Below are 16,457 nucleotides of genomic sequence, written 5' to 3' on the forward strand. Positions count from 1 at the left end.
CGGTGTGTGGGAGGGGAGTCCCAGACCAGGCCGGTGTGTGGGAGGGGTGTCCCAGACCAGGCCGGCGTGGGGGAGGGGAGTCTCAGACCAGGCCGGCGTGTGGGAGGGGTGTACCAGACCAGGTTGGTGCAGGGGCGGGGAGTCCCGAACTGGAGGCCACCACTGTGAGGTGGAGGCCGGTGCAGGGATGCGAGGCCTCATATTTTGAAGCCTGGTGTGGTCTGGAGGCTCGGTGCTAACCCGGACTGGGGTGAAAATGCCTGTAATTCAAGTACTGGTTTTTCCGTTTTATTCTTATGCTGGACTTTTATTTATTATTCTTTCAATTTTTTTACCAAATATTTAAGTATCTGTACCTACGTATCTTGTACCTAAGATAGCTCCATAAGCGGTGACATTGCAAGCTTTTCACTGCAGTTATTTGAGTGCACGTGACGATAAAGCTAATACTAAAGCTAATTCAATTCTAGGAGAGTCTAGGACCAGAGGGCACAGTCTCAGAATAAAGGTCTGCCAATTTAAGACTGAGATGAGGAGGAATTCCTTCTCTCATAGGATTGTGAATCTTTGGAACCCGTTGCCACAGAGAGCTGTCAGGTGCAGAGCCCTTGTGTGTATTTAAGGCTGAGATAGATAGATTCTTGATCAGTCGGGGAATCAAGGATTACAGGGAAAGAGCAAGAAAGTGGACTTGAGGAATATCAGATCAGCCACGATCCCATTGAATATCGGAGCAGGCTAGAGGGGCCGAACGGCCTACTCCTGTTCGTATTCCTTGTGCTGTCACTAAGAAATCATGGCTTACATTCTGTCTGTGTCCTGTTATTGTGGAGAGTTCAGTCTCTTTTAGCTCCTTCTGCTCAGTTCAAGAGTGCAATGTAGGAGTGCAGAAGTGATTTACAGGAACAGTTCCAGGAATGAGAAACTTCAGCGACGAGGATAGTTTGAAGAAGTTGGGGACTGTTCTCCCTTGGAGAGCAGAAGGCTGAGAGAGGGAGATCTGAGAGAGAGGTTTTCAAAATCACGGAGCGGGGGGTTGCTGGACAAGAGTTGTTAGGGAGAAGATGTTCTCACTTGGAAAAGGAACAAGAACGAAAGAGGAATGTAGACTAAGGTGCAAACAAAGCAAGGGTGATGTGAGGAAAAATACATTTTCACCTAGTGAGCATTTAGGATTTGGAATGGCACTGCCTGGAAATGTGATGGGGACAGATACAATTAAGGCAGTCAATGAGGGGGCATTGGATAGTAACGGTGTGCAGGGATATGGAGGAAAAGGCAGGAGATTGGCACTGGGGAATAGCAGTGGTGTAGGCTGATGGGCCGAATGGCCTTTTTCTGCACCGTGAGCAATTCTGTGACAAGAAACAACAACCTCCTGTATTAAGACTTGCGTTTCCATAGCACACCTTTCGTGTTCTCAGGATGTCGCTGAAACCCTTGCCAGCCATTGAAAGAGATTTGAAGTTACACAAAAACGTGAGGTGCACGTTAGTCAATAAAGCTGTGAACATGACTCGTTTACACCTGGCTGGAAGCAACATGCATTCGCACGCAAGGACTCATCCTCTGCAAACAAAAGAAATATGCTCAAGCCGTGCACCGTCTTTTGAATGACCCTGAAGCTTGAGGAGTCTGCCCGGTGCTTCCTCACTGGCCACGCAGCCCAGTCAGAGCTGAATGGTCAGCCAGTCAGCATCCTTTTCCCCTGGTGAATAAGAAATATTTAGAGGAATATGGGCCAGGAGCAGGTAGGTGGGACTGTGTTTGGCATGGATTGGTTGGACCGAAGGGTCTGTTTCCATGCTGTATGACTCTATGACTATGACTATGACTGTACAGAAATGCTTTAATACCTGTGTATGCACATAAAGAATTTTTATGAATCAAGAATATTTTTGCAAAATGAAATAAAAATTACTGATGACTAGTTTTCAATTCAATACTTTTTATAGATGAAGTTGCTATCAGTTTCCATGGTGGAATTTGAACCAGTCTGAGTCTCTACATGGAAAAAGAAACTCAGGATATTACCACAAAACCATCAGGGTCCTGTTTGCGACAACACAGCATGGAGACTATAACTGCAAGGAAAGGCTGAACAACATGCATTCATTTCTCTGAATGAAAAAATGGATGGTTGAGAAGCATTGAAATTATTAAGGGGTTTGAAAGGGTGAATGTAGAGAAGCTGTTTCCAATTAGGTGAGCGCTTGAAAATTTGGCAGTCTTGCATGTCATCCTGATGAGTGCGAGACGACAAGTTTTGATGCCTGACTATCAAGTATTCATATGCCTGATTATCAAGTAGTTATAACCCAATTTCGGACTCACCTAATTGGAAACAGCTTCTCTACATTCACCCTTTCAAACCCCTTAATAATTTCAACGCTTCTCAACCGTCCATTTTTTTCATTCAGAGAAATGAATGCATGTTGTTCAACCTTTCCTTGCAGTTATAGTCTCCATGCTGTGTTGTCGCAAACAGGACCCTGAAGGTTTTATGGTAATATCCTGAGTTTTTTTTTTCCATGTAGAGACTCAGACTGGTTCAAATCCCACCATGGAAACTGATAGCAACTTAATGTTTAAAAAATATTGAACTGAAAACTAGTCATCGGTAATTTTTATTTCATTTTGCAAAAATATACTTTATTCGCAAAAATTCTTTATATGCATACACAGGTATTAAAGCATTTCTGTACAGTCATAGTCATAGTCATAGAGTCATACAGCATGGAAACAGACCCTTTGGTCCAACCAGTCCATGCCAAACACAGTCCCACCTACCTGCTCCTGGCCCATACTCCTCTAAATATTTCTTAATCATGCAATTATCAAAGTTGTAACTATGCCCGTATCCACCACTTCGTCAGGAAGTTCATTTCCCATACAAACCACCCTCTTGTGTAAAAAAATCGCCACTCATGTCTTTTTTAAATCTCTGTCCTCTCACCTCAAAAATATTCCCTTTAGTCTTGAAATCCCCCCATGCATATCAAGAAAAACAAACATTGGAATGTGATATTCCCTGCAGCTGCAAAAACCAAAAGCATTTCTCACTTATACAGGACACTATTTACATATGTTTGTGGCAATGAGAGGGTCTGATAACTAAACGGACTGCCATTGTACTTTGGCAGAAGGTGGTGGTCTTTCACGGCTGTGCCAGCTGCCCCAAGTTTTAGTGCGTCCCTCAGCACATAGTCCTGGGCTTTGGAATGTGCCAGTCTGCAACACTCAGTCAAGTCAACTCTTTGCTTTGGAAGACCAACAAGTTTCAGGCAGACCAAAGAGCGTCTTCCACCGAGTTGATGGCCCTCCAGGCGCAGACAATGCTTGTCTCGGTGTGCGTCCCGGGGAACAGACGGTAGGGCGCAGAGTCCTGTGTCGTATAGCTGCTCGGATGAACCTCGACAGAAACCACTGCGCCACTGTGCTAACCTGCTTTGCCCAGACATCAGTAATGATGACGGTGAAACTGTTGCCACAGAAAGCCGATCTGATTCACTGCTTTGGCAGCCCCTGTGTTTGCAAGTTGATTCGTTCACAAGTTGGAAAACGGTGCAGGACAAGATAAAATGCCTGGTCGTTCAACATTTGTATGTTGGATCTTTTTAAGATTACGCCTGTGTCAGATGTTTGTAAATCAAAGACCATCACACAATCCCACAACACCACTGTAATCTCCTTTAGGGAAGGAAATCTGCCATCCTTACCCCGTCTGGCCCACATGTGACTCCAGACCACAGCAAGTACTTTTAACTGCCCTCCGTAATGGCTGAGCTCAGTCTGAGCTCATTAGGGATGGGCACCAAAGCTGGCCTGGCCAGTGACACCCACATCCCATGTCGGTGTGGACTTGTTGGGCCAAAGGGCCTGTTTCCACACTGTAAGGATTCTATGAGAAAAGGAACATTTATTAAATCAATTATGACACATTAAGGAGGCTAAGGAAATTTAGCATGTCCGTAAAAGACTCTTACCAATTTTTATAGATGCACCATAGAAACCAGTTTCTATCCAGATGCATCATTGGGACTGCAACTGCTCTGCCCAGGACCATAAGAAACTACAGAGAGTTGTGAACAGAGTCCAGTCCGTCACACAAACCAACCTCCCATCCACTGACTCCATCTACATTTCCCCCTGCCTCAGGAAGGCAGCCAACATCATCAAAGACCCCTCCCACCCGGTTATAATCTCTTCCAACCTCTTCCGGCAGGCAGAATTTATAAAAGCTTAAACACATGGACCGACAGGTTCAAGAACAGGTTCTTCCCCGCTGTTATTAGACTTCTGAATGGACCTCTCAAATTTCACATTTAATGTTCATCTCGCTCTTTGTCTGCAGCAGTAACATTGTATTCCTCACTCTGTTCTATTACCCTAACGCACTTTGTATGGTATGGTCTGCCTGTACTGCATGCAAAACAAAACTTTTCAAGGTACATGTGACAATAATAAATCAAAACGAAATTAAAGAGAATAGACAGATAAGGGACATGTGAGAAAACATTGGATTAATTTAGAATAGCATCATGGTCGGCACAGACATAGTGGGACGAAGGGTCTGTTCCTGTGCTGTACTACATTCTGTTTTTCTGAACGTTCCTCCACATCCTGTTTATGTCTCAGTAATGAGTTCTGCACATGAAGTCTAACTTTCTGTGTCGTCCTCTAGAAGGTGAGCAGGCGAAACGACACAAGCCCCTTCTTATCACTGGGATGTTTGTCGAGTTGCAGTCGCTTCACTGTTCCCCGCATTGTTCGAATCAAGACGGTGGAAAATTGTCCTTTGCCTCTCTCTCGCACCCTTTCGTTGCCTGTCACTAGTAATTCTGACAAAAGTAAATAGTGAGTTTAAGTGGTTTTGAGTGTAAAATACCCATCATTGAACTGACTGTAGAATAGTGCGGTACATAAGAGAACAGAGTGTCGCTGGTTTAATAGGCATAGTCGCAGTCTGAGAAATACTCTGCCACTTCAAAATGGTCCTTGTATCAGTGCAGTATGTTGAGATGAACAAATGAAAAAGTACAGCACAGGAACAGGCCCTTCGGCCTTCCAAGCCTGTGCCGACCATCATGCCCTAATTAATCTAAAAACAAACCAGCCATTTTTTGATCCGTATCCTTCTATTCCCTCCCTATTCATGTATCCATTTAGGTGCCTCTTAAATGTCTTCAATGTGCCTGCTTCCACCACCTCTTCTGGTAGTGCATTCCAGACTGCTACCACTCTCTGCGTCTCTGTGTCTGAGAATCAAGTTCTCCCTGTTCCTATTCTACGCTGCTGCAGTCATGAGCTTGGCTAAGCACAGGCCCAGAGTGTAGCATCAGTGCATTGTAGAGTCATAGAGTCATACAGCATGGAAATAGTCCAACTCGTACATGCCGATCAAGTTTCCCAACCTAAACTAGTCCCATTTGCCTGTATTTGGCCCATATCCCTGTAAGCTCTTCCTATTCGTGTACCTGCCCAAATAGCTTTTAAATGTTGTAATTGTACCTGCATTGACCACTTCCTTTGGTAGTTCATTCTACAAATGCACCGCCCTCTGTGTGAAAATGTTGCCCCTCAGCTCCATTGTAAATCTTTCCCCTCTCATCTTAAACCTATGCCCTCTAGTTTTGGACTCCTGTACCCCTAGGGAAGAGACCTTTGCTGTTCACCTTATCTATATCCCTCATGATTTTATAATCTTCCATAAGGTCACCCTGCAACCTCCCATGCTCCAGTGAAAAAAGTCCCAGCCTGTCCAGCCTCTCCTTATAACTCAAACCCTCCAGTCCCGGCAACATCTTGGTAAATCTTTTCCAAACCCTCTCCAATTTAATAATATCCTTCCTATAGCAGGGCAACCAGAACTGTACACACTACTCCAAAAGTAGCCTCATCAATGACGTGTACAGCGTCAACATGACATCCAAACTCAAAGGTCTCAGCAATGAAGGCAAGCGTGCTAAACGCCTTCTTAACGCCCTGTCTACCTGTGACGCTACTTTCAAAGAACTGTGTACCTGAACCCTTTGTTGGACAACATTACCCAGGGTCCTACCATTACCTGTATAAGTCCTGCCCTTGTCTGTTTTACCAAAATGCAGTACCTCGCATTTATCTAAAATTAAACTCTATCTGCTACTCCTCAGCCCATTGGCCCAATTGATCAAGGTCCCTTTGGAACTTTTGATAGCTTTCTTCAATGTCACCAATTTTAGTGTCATTGGCAAACCTACTAAGCATTCCTCCTAAATAAACGACAAACAACAGTGGACCCAGCACCAATCCCTGTGGCACACGGCTGGTCACAGGCCTCCAGTCCAAAAAGCAACCCTCCACCACCACCCTCTGTCTCCTATCGTCAAGCCAATTTTGTATCCAGTTGACAAAGTGCTCCTTGAATCCCATGTGATCTCACTTTACGAACCAGCCTACTGTGCGTTTACCAGCTTGTCAGTGGCGCACAGTGAAGCACATCCTGAATTGGTGACTCTGCTGCAAGGTCTGGCCTAACCTCAGGTGCAGAGGCTCAAAGCTCGGGACTGTAAACAGGACATGCAGCTACGTCAGTGTAACTCCACCGTGGGGCTTAGGTCAGTGCTATCCAATCCTTCGGCTGACTGGCAATTCAGAAGTGGCCCAGTGCGTTTTTCAATTTGCAAATCGAAATGAGATGAGCGATAAGCGCCGCTAGTGGGAGTTCACCTCAGTGCTGCTGTATACCCGATGCAATCATTGTACTCCCTTGGAGAAACTTAAACCCGGTCAAACAGATTAATTCATCGACACCCTCTTGAAAAGGGCACCACAGTCAAAAATCAAAAACGTCATGAGAAACTTGACAAATCCGATTAGAATGTCACTTTGGAAACTGACAATGCAATAGAAAGTGTTTAAGCACGTTTGCCTTCATTGCATAGACCTTCAAGTATAGCAGATGGGACTTCATGGTGAGGTTGTGCAGGACATTGGTGAGTGCTGTGTCCAGTTCTGGTTGCCCAGTTATAGGAAGGATATTATTAAGCTGAAGAGAGTTTAGAAAAGATTCACCAGGATGTTGCTGGGAGTAGAGGGTTTGAGTTGTAAGGAGAGGCTGGAAAGGCTGGGACTTTTTTCACTGGAGCGTAGGAGATTGAGAGGTGACCTTATAGAGGTTTATAAAGTCATGAGGGGCATATATAAGGTGAATGGCAGGTGTCTTTTCCTGAGGGAGCATAATTTTAAGATGAGAGGAGAAAGATTTTAAAAAGTCATGGGGCAATTTTTGTTTTTACACAGAGGGCAGTTCATGTGTGGAATGAACTTCCAGTGGAAGTGGTGGATGCGGGTACAGCTACAACGTTTAAAAGACATTTAGATAAGTACGTGAATAAGAGAGGTTTGGAGGGATATGGGCCAAGCACAGGAAGGTGGGTCTAGTTTAGTTTGGGATTATGGACAGTATTGACTGGTTGGACTGAAGAGTCTGTTTCCGTGCTGTTTGGCTCTAAAACACTGGCAGGCACCCGGGCACAGGTGAAGTCATCAAAGTGCGAGTGACATTCAGGGCAGGAGATCCCTCAACCACACAGACACGTTCATGCCATCTTGACTAGGCCTAGGATAAGGACAAAGTGGCCTACTCCTGTCCCATTGGTTCAAAGATCTAGAAAGACTGCAGCGTGTGTATGTGAACAAGTTATCATTTTATCCATCTATTGGTATTAAGGTGCTCGCCTCTGGGTGAAAATACCATGGGTTCAAGGCCCACTCCAACATCTGAGGTGCATCCTACAGCCTGGCGCCCCACGTAGAGGGCTGTGGGTGTGCTGCACTGTCGGACATGCTGTTCCTCAGATTAAATAATCCATTGAGGCTCCATCTGGACCCCTCCGGTGAACGTAAACGATCCCACGTCAGTCTTCCAAAGGACAAGCCTTGTGGTCAATATATATCCATCATCGACCAGCAGTGAGAGACGTGAAATGTGTGTGTGTGTGTGTATGTGTGTGTGTGTGTGTGAGTCTGCACATGTGTGTGACAGAGTGTGTGTGTCATTGTGGGAGACCTTACTGTGTACAATGCCGCTCCTGTCCTTCCTACAATACAACACTTCCAAAAAATGCTTCATTGACTCCAAAAAGGCCAGTTTAGGTCAGGAAAGATGCCGCATAAAGACAAGTCCATCCTTTGTATAATAGGAGAGACAGCCGCAGCTAGTCAGATATTGGTCAATTCGAACAAGACTGATCTTTCTTTGACTCCATTGACCTAACTTTTTTATTGCTAAGAGAAGGGCCCTGCTCCTGAAACTTTTTGTCCTGCACTCATCAGGACAACATTGGCAAGAATGCCATATCTTAAAGGGATCAATAATTTGTACTGCTTGAGGAGAGAATGCTCATTGGTTCGCAGGTGGATGCTGATTAGTGGAGGTGTTGCCGTGGGGAATACCCCAGGGAATATTGGCTGCTCTCAAGTCTTCAATTTAGTTGATGTTCTTCCGGTTTGTAATCTGTCCCTGAAAATGTGGACGACTTTAACCATTCAGATGTGAGCCAAAATGCAGGGCAAATGGAGATGAGGCAGGGGTTGGGGTGGGAGGGGACATGCGGGGTGCTCCTTTGGAGAGCCTGCCCAACCACGACAGGACAGATCGTCTCCCAAAAAGGCTTCGATTGAGCTATTGCCCTGGACGCCATGCTAACAGCACATGTTGTGTGGGAACACTTCACTGGTTTGTCCACCGGGTTCTGCCTCGTCATTCGCCCAGTGCAAACAGGCCTGTTCAGGCATTTAGGCCTCGGGTCTCAAGGCACGCACGAAACGGTAAAGGAGCGAAGGGGACATGAGGGAATTTAGATCAGGCAGACAGTCAAGCAACTGAAGGGTCAGGAGAATCGCGCGGCTCTGCCTGACGCTGTCTTGCATTGACCAATTAACTGCTCCCTGGGTCACCATGGAAATGACAAGCTGAAAAATAAGATCCCAGCTAGAAGTGAATGTTCCGAGGAACTGTGACAAAAAGCTGTCGGAGGCACTTTGATGTGGAATTTGCTCCTATGAAGAATCGTCGAGGCAAATAATTCAGAGGCTAGGAGCACTGCAGTAAATAACTCACCTCCTGACTCCCGCAAACCCTGTCCACCTGTCTGTGTGGAGTTTGCACATTCTCCCTGTGTCTGTGTGGGTTTCCTCCGGGTGCTCCGGTTTCCTCCCACAGTCCAAAAGACGTGCAGGTTAGGGTGGATTGGCCGTGCTAAATTGTCCCGTAGTGCCCAGGGATGCACAGGCTCAGTGGGTTAGCCATGGGGAATACAGGGTTATGGTGTTGGGGTGGGTCGGGATGGTATGCTCTCCAGAGGGTCAGTGTGGACTCAACGGGCTGAATGGCCTGTTTCCACACTGTAGGGATTCTGTCAATTCCCTGGGACACTGGTGACTCAGATTGAACAGCCAAACAGGGAAGGACAGCAACCATGTTTTGCTAATCCTGGGTTGGTGTAACTACACATTAATCTGTAACATGAAGGGGAATCAGTATTGATTAAAGCTGAATGTGGCCCTGGTGACAAAAAAAGATTCTTCAGCTGAAAGTTCAGAGTCAGGATTGGGTGAATCTGTCAGAACTCGTTAGACACAAAAAGTACAGTGAGCCAGAGACCAAACGGCAGAGAGGTTTGTGACATTGGTTCACAAGTTCCCAGTTTAACAACTTGGGGCTTGAATTGTCAGCTCAGGATTCACCTGACCTCTGTCGCCGTGAAACACTTTTCACTCGGCAATGAACGCCCCCTGCATTTCCATAGCGTCGCTCCCACGCTCCACACCTCCTGATGGTACTTTGAAAGCAGTGACATGACCCTGAGGCACAGCCTCTGTTCATAGAATCCCAACAGTGCAGAAAGATGCCATTTGGCCCATCGGGTCTGCACTAACCCTCCTAAGAACATCCCACCAGGAGCCAGACCCCATCCTATCCCTGTAACCCTGCATTTCCCCATGGCTAACCCACAGCCTGAACACTATGGGTAATTTAGCATGGCCAATCCACAGTAATTTGCACATCTTTAGACCGTGGGAGGAAACCGGAGCACCCAGAGGAAACTTACACAGACACAGAGAATGTGCAAACTCCACACAGACAGTCACCCGAGGGTGGGATCGAACCCAGGTCTCTGGTGCCGTGAGGCAGCAGTGCTAACCACTGAGCCACCGTGCCACCCTGTAGGAAATGCTACCAACATCCTGACCAGAACCTCAACTAGACTCACCACATAAACACAGTGGCTACAAGAGCAGGTCAGTGGCGAGTAGCTCACCTCCTGACTCCCCCCAAAGCCTGTCCCTCCATCTACAAGGCACAAGTCAAGAGTGTGAAGGAATACCCCCCACTTGCCCCTGGATGGGGACAGTGTAGAGGCAGCTGTACTCTGTATCTAACCCCATGTTGTCCTTGTCCTGGGAGTGTTTGATAGGCGATAGTATTGAGGGAATGTTACTCTGTGTCTGATCCCATGCTGCCCCAGTCTTTGGGAGTGTTTGATGGAGTTAGTGTAGAGGGGGCTTTACTCTATATCTGACCTCGTGCTATCCCTGTCATAGAGCCCTACAGCAGGGAGACAGGCCATTTGGCCCAAACTGGTCCATGCCGACCAAAATGTCCATTCACGCTAACCCCATTTCCCTGCACTTGGCCCATATCCTTCTAAACCTTTCCTGTGCATGTATTCGTCCAAATGCCTATTAAATGTTGTTAATGTATCCACCTCAACCACTTCCACTGGCAGCTCATTCCATATGTGTACCACCCTCTGGGTAAAATAGTTGCCCCTCAGAAACCTATGTATTCTTTCCCCTCTTACCTTAAACTGATACCCTCTAGTCCTCGATTCTCCAACCCTGAGAAAAATGAAACTGAATGCATTCACCCTATCCATGCCTGTCATGGGTCTTATACACTTCTATAAGATCCCTCCCTCAGTCTCCTACGCTCTAAAGAAAAAAGTCCTAGCTTGTCCAACCTCTCCCTATAAGTCAGTCCCTTGAGTCCTGGCAACATCCTTGTAAATTTCTGCTGCACACTTTCCAGTTTAATAACATCCTTCCTATAGCAAGGTGACCAAAACTGAACACAATACTCCAATTGTGGCCTCCCCAACGTCCTGTCCAACTGCGACATATCTTCCCAACTTCTGTACTCAGTGCCCTGACTGATGAAGGCCGTGTGCCAAAATCCTTGTTCACTTCCCTGTCTACCTCTGACTCCATTTTCAGAGAATCGTGCACCTGAACGCCAAGGTTCCTCTGTTCCACTACACTCCTTAAGGCCCTACCATTCACCATGAAGCTCCTATCTTTGATGGGGGTGTAGTGCAGAGGAAGCTTTACTCTGTACCTTACCCTGTGCTGTCATTGTCCTGGGGAGTATTTGATGGGGACATTGTAGAGGGATCTTTACTCTGTTAATAACTTCCTACTGTCTCTGCCCTTGGAGTGTTTGATGGGGACAGTGTGGAGGGAGCTTTAATCTGTATCTAACCCCGTGCTGTCCCTGTCCTGGAGTATTTGCTGGGGACAATGTAGAGGAAGCTTTACTCTTTATCTAACCCTGTGCTATCCCTGTCCTGGGAGTGTTTGATGGGGGAACAGTATGATGGGAGTTTTACTCTGTACGTAACCCTGTGCTGTCCCTGTCCTTGGGAGTGTTTAATGGGTGACAGTGTAGAGGGAGCTTTACTCTGTATCTGACCCCATGCTGTCCTGGGGAGTGTTTCACGGGGGAACAGTGTAGAGGGAATTTTACTCTGTGTCTAACCCCTTGCCAGCAACATTCCCATTCCTGTGAGGGAGGGAGGGAAACAGCTCTATCGTGGAGAGCTGCTGCTTCAACTCGCACTGGTGCTGCAAACTGGTGATTCTGTTTGCGTTTACATCCCTTGCACCCACTGGGATCACCGAAGGTTCTGTCACAGTTTGGCGAAGGTGGGGTGGAATCCTGTAGACCTGCTGAAGTCGGTTGTCACGGAAGTTACCTTGCTGTCCCACTGTCAGAACTGATTACTGATGGAATGGCAGTCTACTTTCACCAGCAGTTGCGGCCTTTGGGCTCCTTAATGCAATGATGTCTAATAATTTCTAATTAAATTATGCCCCAGCTATTGACTTCAATATTGCTCAGTAGGCTTGCTGCACTAAGCGAGCCCTCCCGGCTACACGCATCAGAAATTCTCGGGGACCGGAAATGGGGTGAAACGGGGCCGAGGGGGTCTTCCCTCCTTCGTTCTCCTCCTCCAGTGAATTTTGGGCAACGCCGTTTCTCTTCTGCTGCCTCTCTCTCTCCTCCGTCCATGTTGCCAAGCAACAGAGATCGAATCCCACCCACCCCCCCCACCCCTCCACCTCACTGAGGGACTTCGGGGGTTCAGAGAGATTAGGAGCAGGGACTTGCCTCTGTGCCATTGCTTGATGGGGTCAGGAAGCTGATTTAATTGCCCCGTTCTCGCCCCTCCGCACTTCCCAGTCAAAAAAAAACGTGCTTTGCTCGGTCTCGGATCATGGGAATTGGACCCCCCCCACACTCCCACATTCACCCCCACTAGGTGTTCCCTAGTGGGATATACTTCAGGCTGAGATAGACAGACGTTGCAATCTCTCAGGGAGTCCAGGATCGTAGGGAAGCGAGGTAGAGACAAGGATTTGTATGAAGCATGGAGGCATGTCTGCAGGCAGGTACAGTAGGTTCTGTAGATCTATAGATTACAGACAAGCTGTGCTGATTAACACTGAATGACTAACCGAGAACCCCAGGACCAAGGCCTGGGAACATGGGTTCGAATCACTCCATCACAGAAGGTGATATTCAATCTCAGTAAAATTCAGAGTGCAGCCTAAGGGCAATTGTTGTAAAACCCTATCTGGTTCACTACAGTCATACAGCATGGAAACAGACCCTTCGGCCTAACACGTCCGTACCAACCAGGTTTCCCAAACTAAACCAGTTCTGCTTGCCTATTTGACCCATATCCCACTGTGTGAAAAAGTTGCCCCTCATGTCCTTTTTAAATCTTTCTCCGCTCACCTTAAATATATGATCCCTAGTTTTGAACTCCCCCACCCTAAGGAAAAGACCTTTGCTATTCATCTTATCTCTGCCCCTCATGATTTTATAAACCTCTATAAAGGTCACCCCTCAACCTCCTACAGTCCAGGGAAAAAAAAGTCCCAGCCTATCCAGGTTCTTCCTATAACTCAAACCCTCCATTCCTGGCAACATCCTGGTAAATCTCTTCTGAAACCTCTCCAGCTTGATAAATGTCCTTCCTATAACAGGGCGACCAGACCTGCACACAATGCTCCAGAAGAGGCCTAACCAACTCCTGTATAACCTCAACATGACGTCCAACTCCTATACTCGATGATCTGAGCGATGAAGGCAAGCGTGCTAAATGCTCTGATGTATGAAGAGAGACTGGATCAGTTAGGATTATATTCACTGGAGTTTAGAAGAATGAAGGGCATCTCATAGAAACCTATAAAATTCCAACAGGACTAGACATGGTCAATGCAGGATGTTCCTGAAGAGCTGGGGAGTCCAGGACTAGGGGGTCACAGCCTAAGGATTACGGGGTGGACTATTTCGGACTGAGATGGGGAGAAATGTCTTCACCCAGAGAGTGGGGAGCCCGTGGGATTCTCTGCCACAGAAAGCAGCTGAGGTCAAAACAGTGAATGTTTTCAACAAGGAGTTAGGGGATGAAGAGGCCAAAGAGTATGGGGGGGGAGAGAAAGCGGGGAATAGGGAACAATTAGCCACGATCCTCTGGCATGGAGGAGTGGAGATATGAGAGATATCGAGGGATATGGGAGAAGAGTGTCGGGTGAGAGTTGCGGGAGTGGTAGTCAGTGAGACGGTGGCTGAGGTAGTAGGTCAGCCATCTTTAACTGACTCTCCCGCACTTCTGTCAGTGCTGAAGGAGAGTCACCTCGAAACGCTGACTGTGCTTTCCCTCTCCACAACCGCTGCCTGCCCTGCTGAGTTTCTCCAGCGAATTCTGTTTTGGTTTCAGATCTCCAGCTGTGGAGGTATAGGGCCAGCCATGACCTGGTTGCTCAAGGGGCCAAATGGCCTCCTATTTTGATGGGGAGAGACAGGAAGAGGGTGGGAGGAGTTACAGCAAGGAGCAGATGGGCTGAACTGCATGTTTCGACCCGAGAGAAGCTAAATGCTCAGTTTCTGCTGCCTCTGGAACAGGGGCCTTATTGATTGAACTCGAATTCAGTGGATTAAGTGCATTTGGCAATCCTTGTTGTGTATGTGTCAAAAGTATGAGTACAACAGGGAGAAAGAGAGGGTGGCGCTTGATAAAACGCTGCTATTTCCAACACAAGCAATGACTCAAAATATCACCTCCTGCATTAAACAACAAAGCATCCTGCCTCTCAAAGCATCATCGAGTGAGCTGTATACCTCACTGTAGGATGGAGTGAATGACAGTGACAGATAAAGAGAGAGAGAAATGATTTTCTGCCTTGCATTTGACTTCCAGTCACAAGTAGCCATTACCTCCACAGCATGTTAACAAGGCGCTTTGAGAAATGGGTGAATATTCCTGTTTATTTGCCACCAACCCGATCTTAGAGGTGGGGGGCCCCGAAGGCATCGATCTCTGAGTTTGACAGGTTTGGGGAGGACAGGTGGGCATCAGCTGAAACTATCCATCACCACCTTACCCAGCCCTAGTCCTGTCTTACCCGGAAATTGCCCGATATGTTTGACAGAAATTGCATCTTTAAATAAGACAGGGATGGAAGTTAAGATCATTCTGTGTGTGTGTGTGTGTGTGTGTGTCTGTCTGTCTGTGTGTGTATTTGTGTGTGTGTATGTCAGTGTGTGTGTGTATGTGTCAGTGTGTGAGAGAGCGTGTGTGTTTGTGTGTGTATGTTTGTGTGTGTGTGTACGTGTTTGCACGTGTGTGTTTGCGTGTGAGTGTACTTCTTTGCACGTGTGTGTTTGTGTACGAGCATTTGTGTACGTGTGTGTTTGTGTGTGTATTTGTGTGTTTGCGTGTGTGTGTGCACATACATGCATATTTGTGTTTGTGCGCGTGCGTACATGTTTGTGTGTGTGTTTGTATGTGTCTGTGTGATTGTGTCTGTGTGTGTGCATGTGTGTGTCTGTGTATGTGTGTGTGTCTTTGTGTGTGTGAGAGTGTATGTGTGTGTGTGGGTGGGTGTGTGTGTCTGTCTGTGTGTGTGTGAGTGTGTATCTATTTCTGTGTATGTGTGTGTGTGTGTTTCTGTGTACGTGTGTGTGTCTGTTTCCGTGCATGTGTGTGTGTGTGAGAGTATCTGTGTGTGTGAGAGTGTGTGTGTGTCTATTTCTTTGTATGTGTGTGTATGTGTGTGTGAGAGTATGTGTATGTGTGTGTGTGTGTCTGTTTCTGTGTATGTGTCTGTGTGTGTGTGTATGTGAGAGTATCTGTATGTGTGAGTGTGTGTGTGTGTGTGAGTGTGTGTGTGTGAAAGTGTGTGTGTGTGTGTCTGTCTGTGTGAGTGTGTGTGTCTGTCTGTGTGTGTGTGAGTCTGTCTGTGTGTGTGAGTGTGGGTCTGTTTTGGTGTGTGTGTGTGAGTGTGGGTCTGTTTCTGTGTATGTGTGTGTGTGTGTATGTCTGTTTCTGTGTGTGTGTGTGTGAGAGTATCTGTACGTGTGTGTGTGTGTGTGTGAGAGAGAGAGAGAGAGTGTGTCTGTTTCTGTGTGTGTGTGTGTGTGAGAGAGAGAGTGAGTATCCGTGTGTGTGTGTGTGTGTGTGTGTGTGTTTATCTGTGTTGTGTATATCTGGGAGAGATGGAGATGCAGCCCTGCCCACTGCTGTAACCATGAGCTGATCTGTGTTGTGGTTTTTGGTCAAGTTGTTTAACACCAGCAGCTCTGAGCAGTACCATCTGAGTTCACTGCATCATATTGAACTGATAATGAAACAAGAAATCAGCAGTACACAGTTTGTGCAATGCAGGATGAAAATATAGAACATAGAACATAGAACATTACAGCGCAGTACAGGCCCTTCGGCCCTCGATGTTGCGCCGACCTGTGAAACCAATCTGAAGCCCATCTAACCTAAACTATTCCATTATCATCCATATGTTTATCCAATGACCATTTAAATGCCCTTAAAGTGGGTGAGTCTACTATTTTTGCAGACAGGGCATTCCATGCCCTTACTACTCTCTGAGTAAAGAACCTACCTCTGACATCTATCCTATATCTATCACCTCTCAATTTAAAGCTATGTCCCCTCGTGCTAGCCACCACCATCCGAGGAAAAACGCTCCCACTGTCCACCCTATCTAATCCTCTGATCATCTTGTATGTCTCTATCGAGTCACCTCTTAACTTTCTTCTCTCTAACGAAAACAGCCTCAAGACCCTCAGCCTTTCCTCATAAGACCTTCCCTCCATACCAGGCAACATC

Source organism: Rhincodon typus, chromosome 43 (genome assembly GCF_021869965.1).
Source record: "Rhincodon typus isolate 14 chromosome 43, sRhiTyp1.1, whole genome shotgun sequence".
NCBI classification, from domain to species: domain Eukaryota; kingdom Metazoa; phylum Chordata; class Chondrichthyes; order Orectolobiformes; family Rhincodontidae; genus Rhincodon; species Rhincodon typus.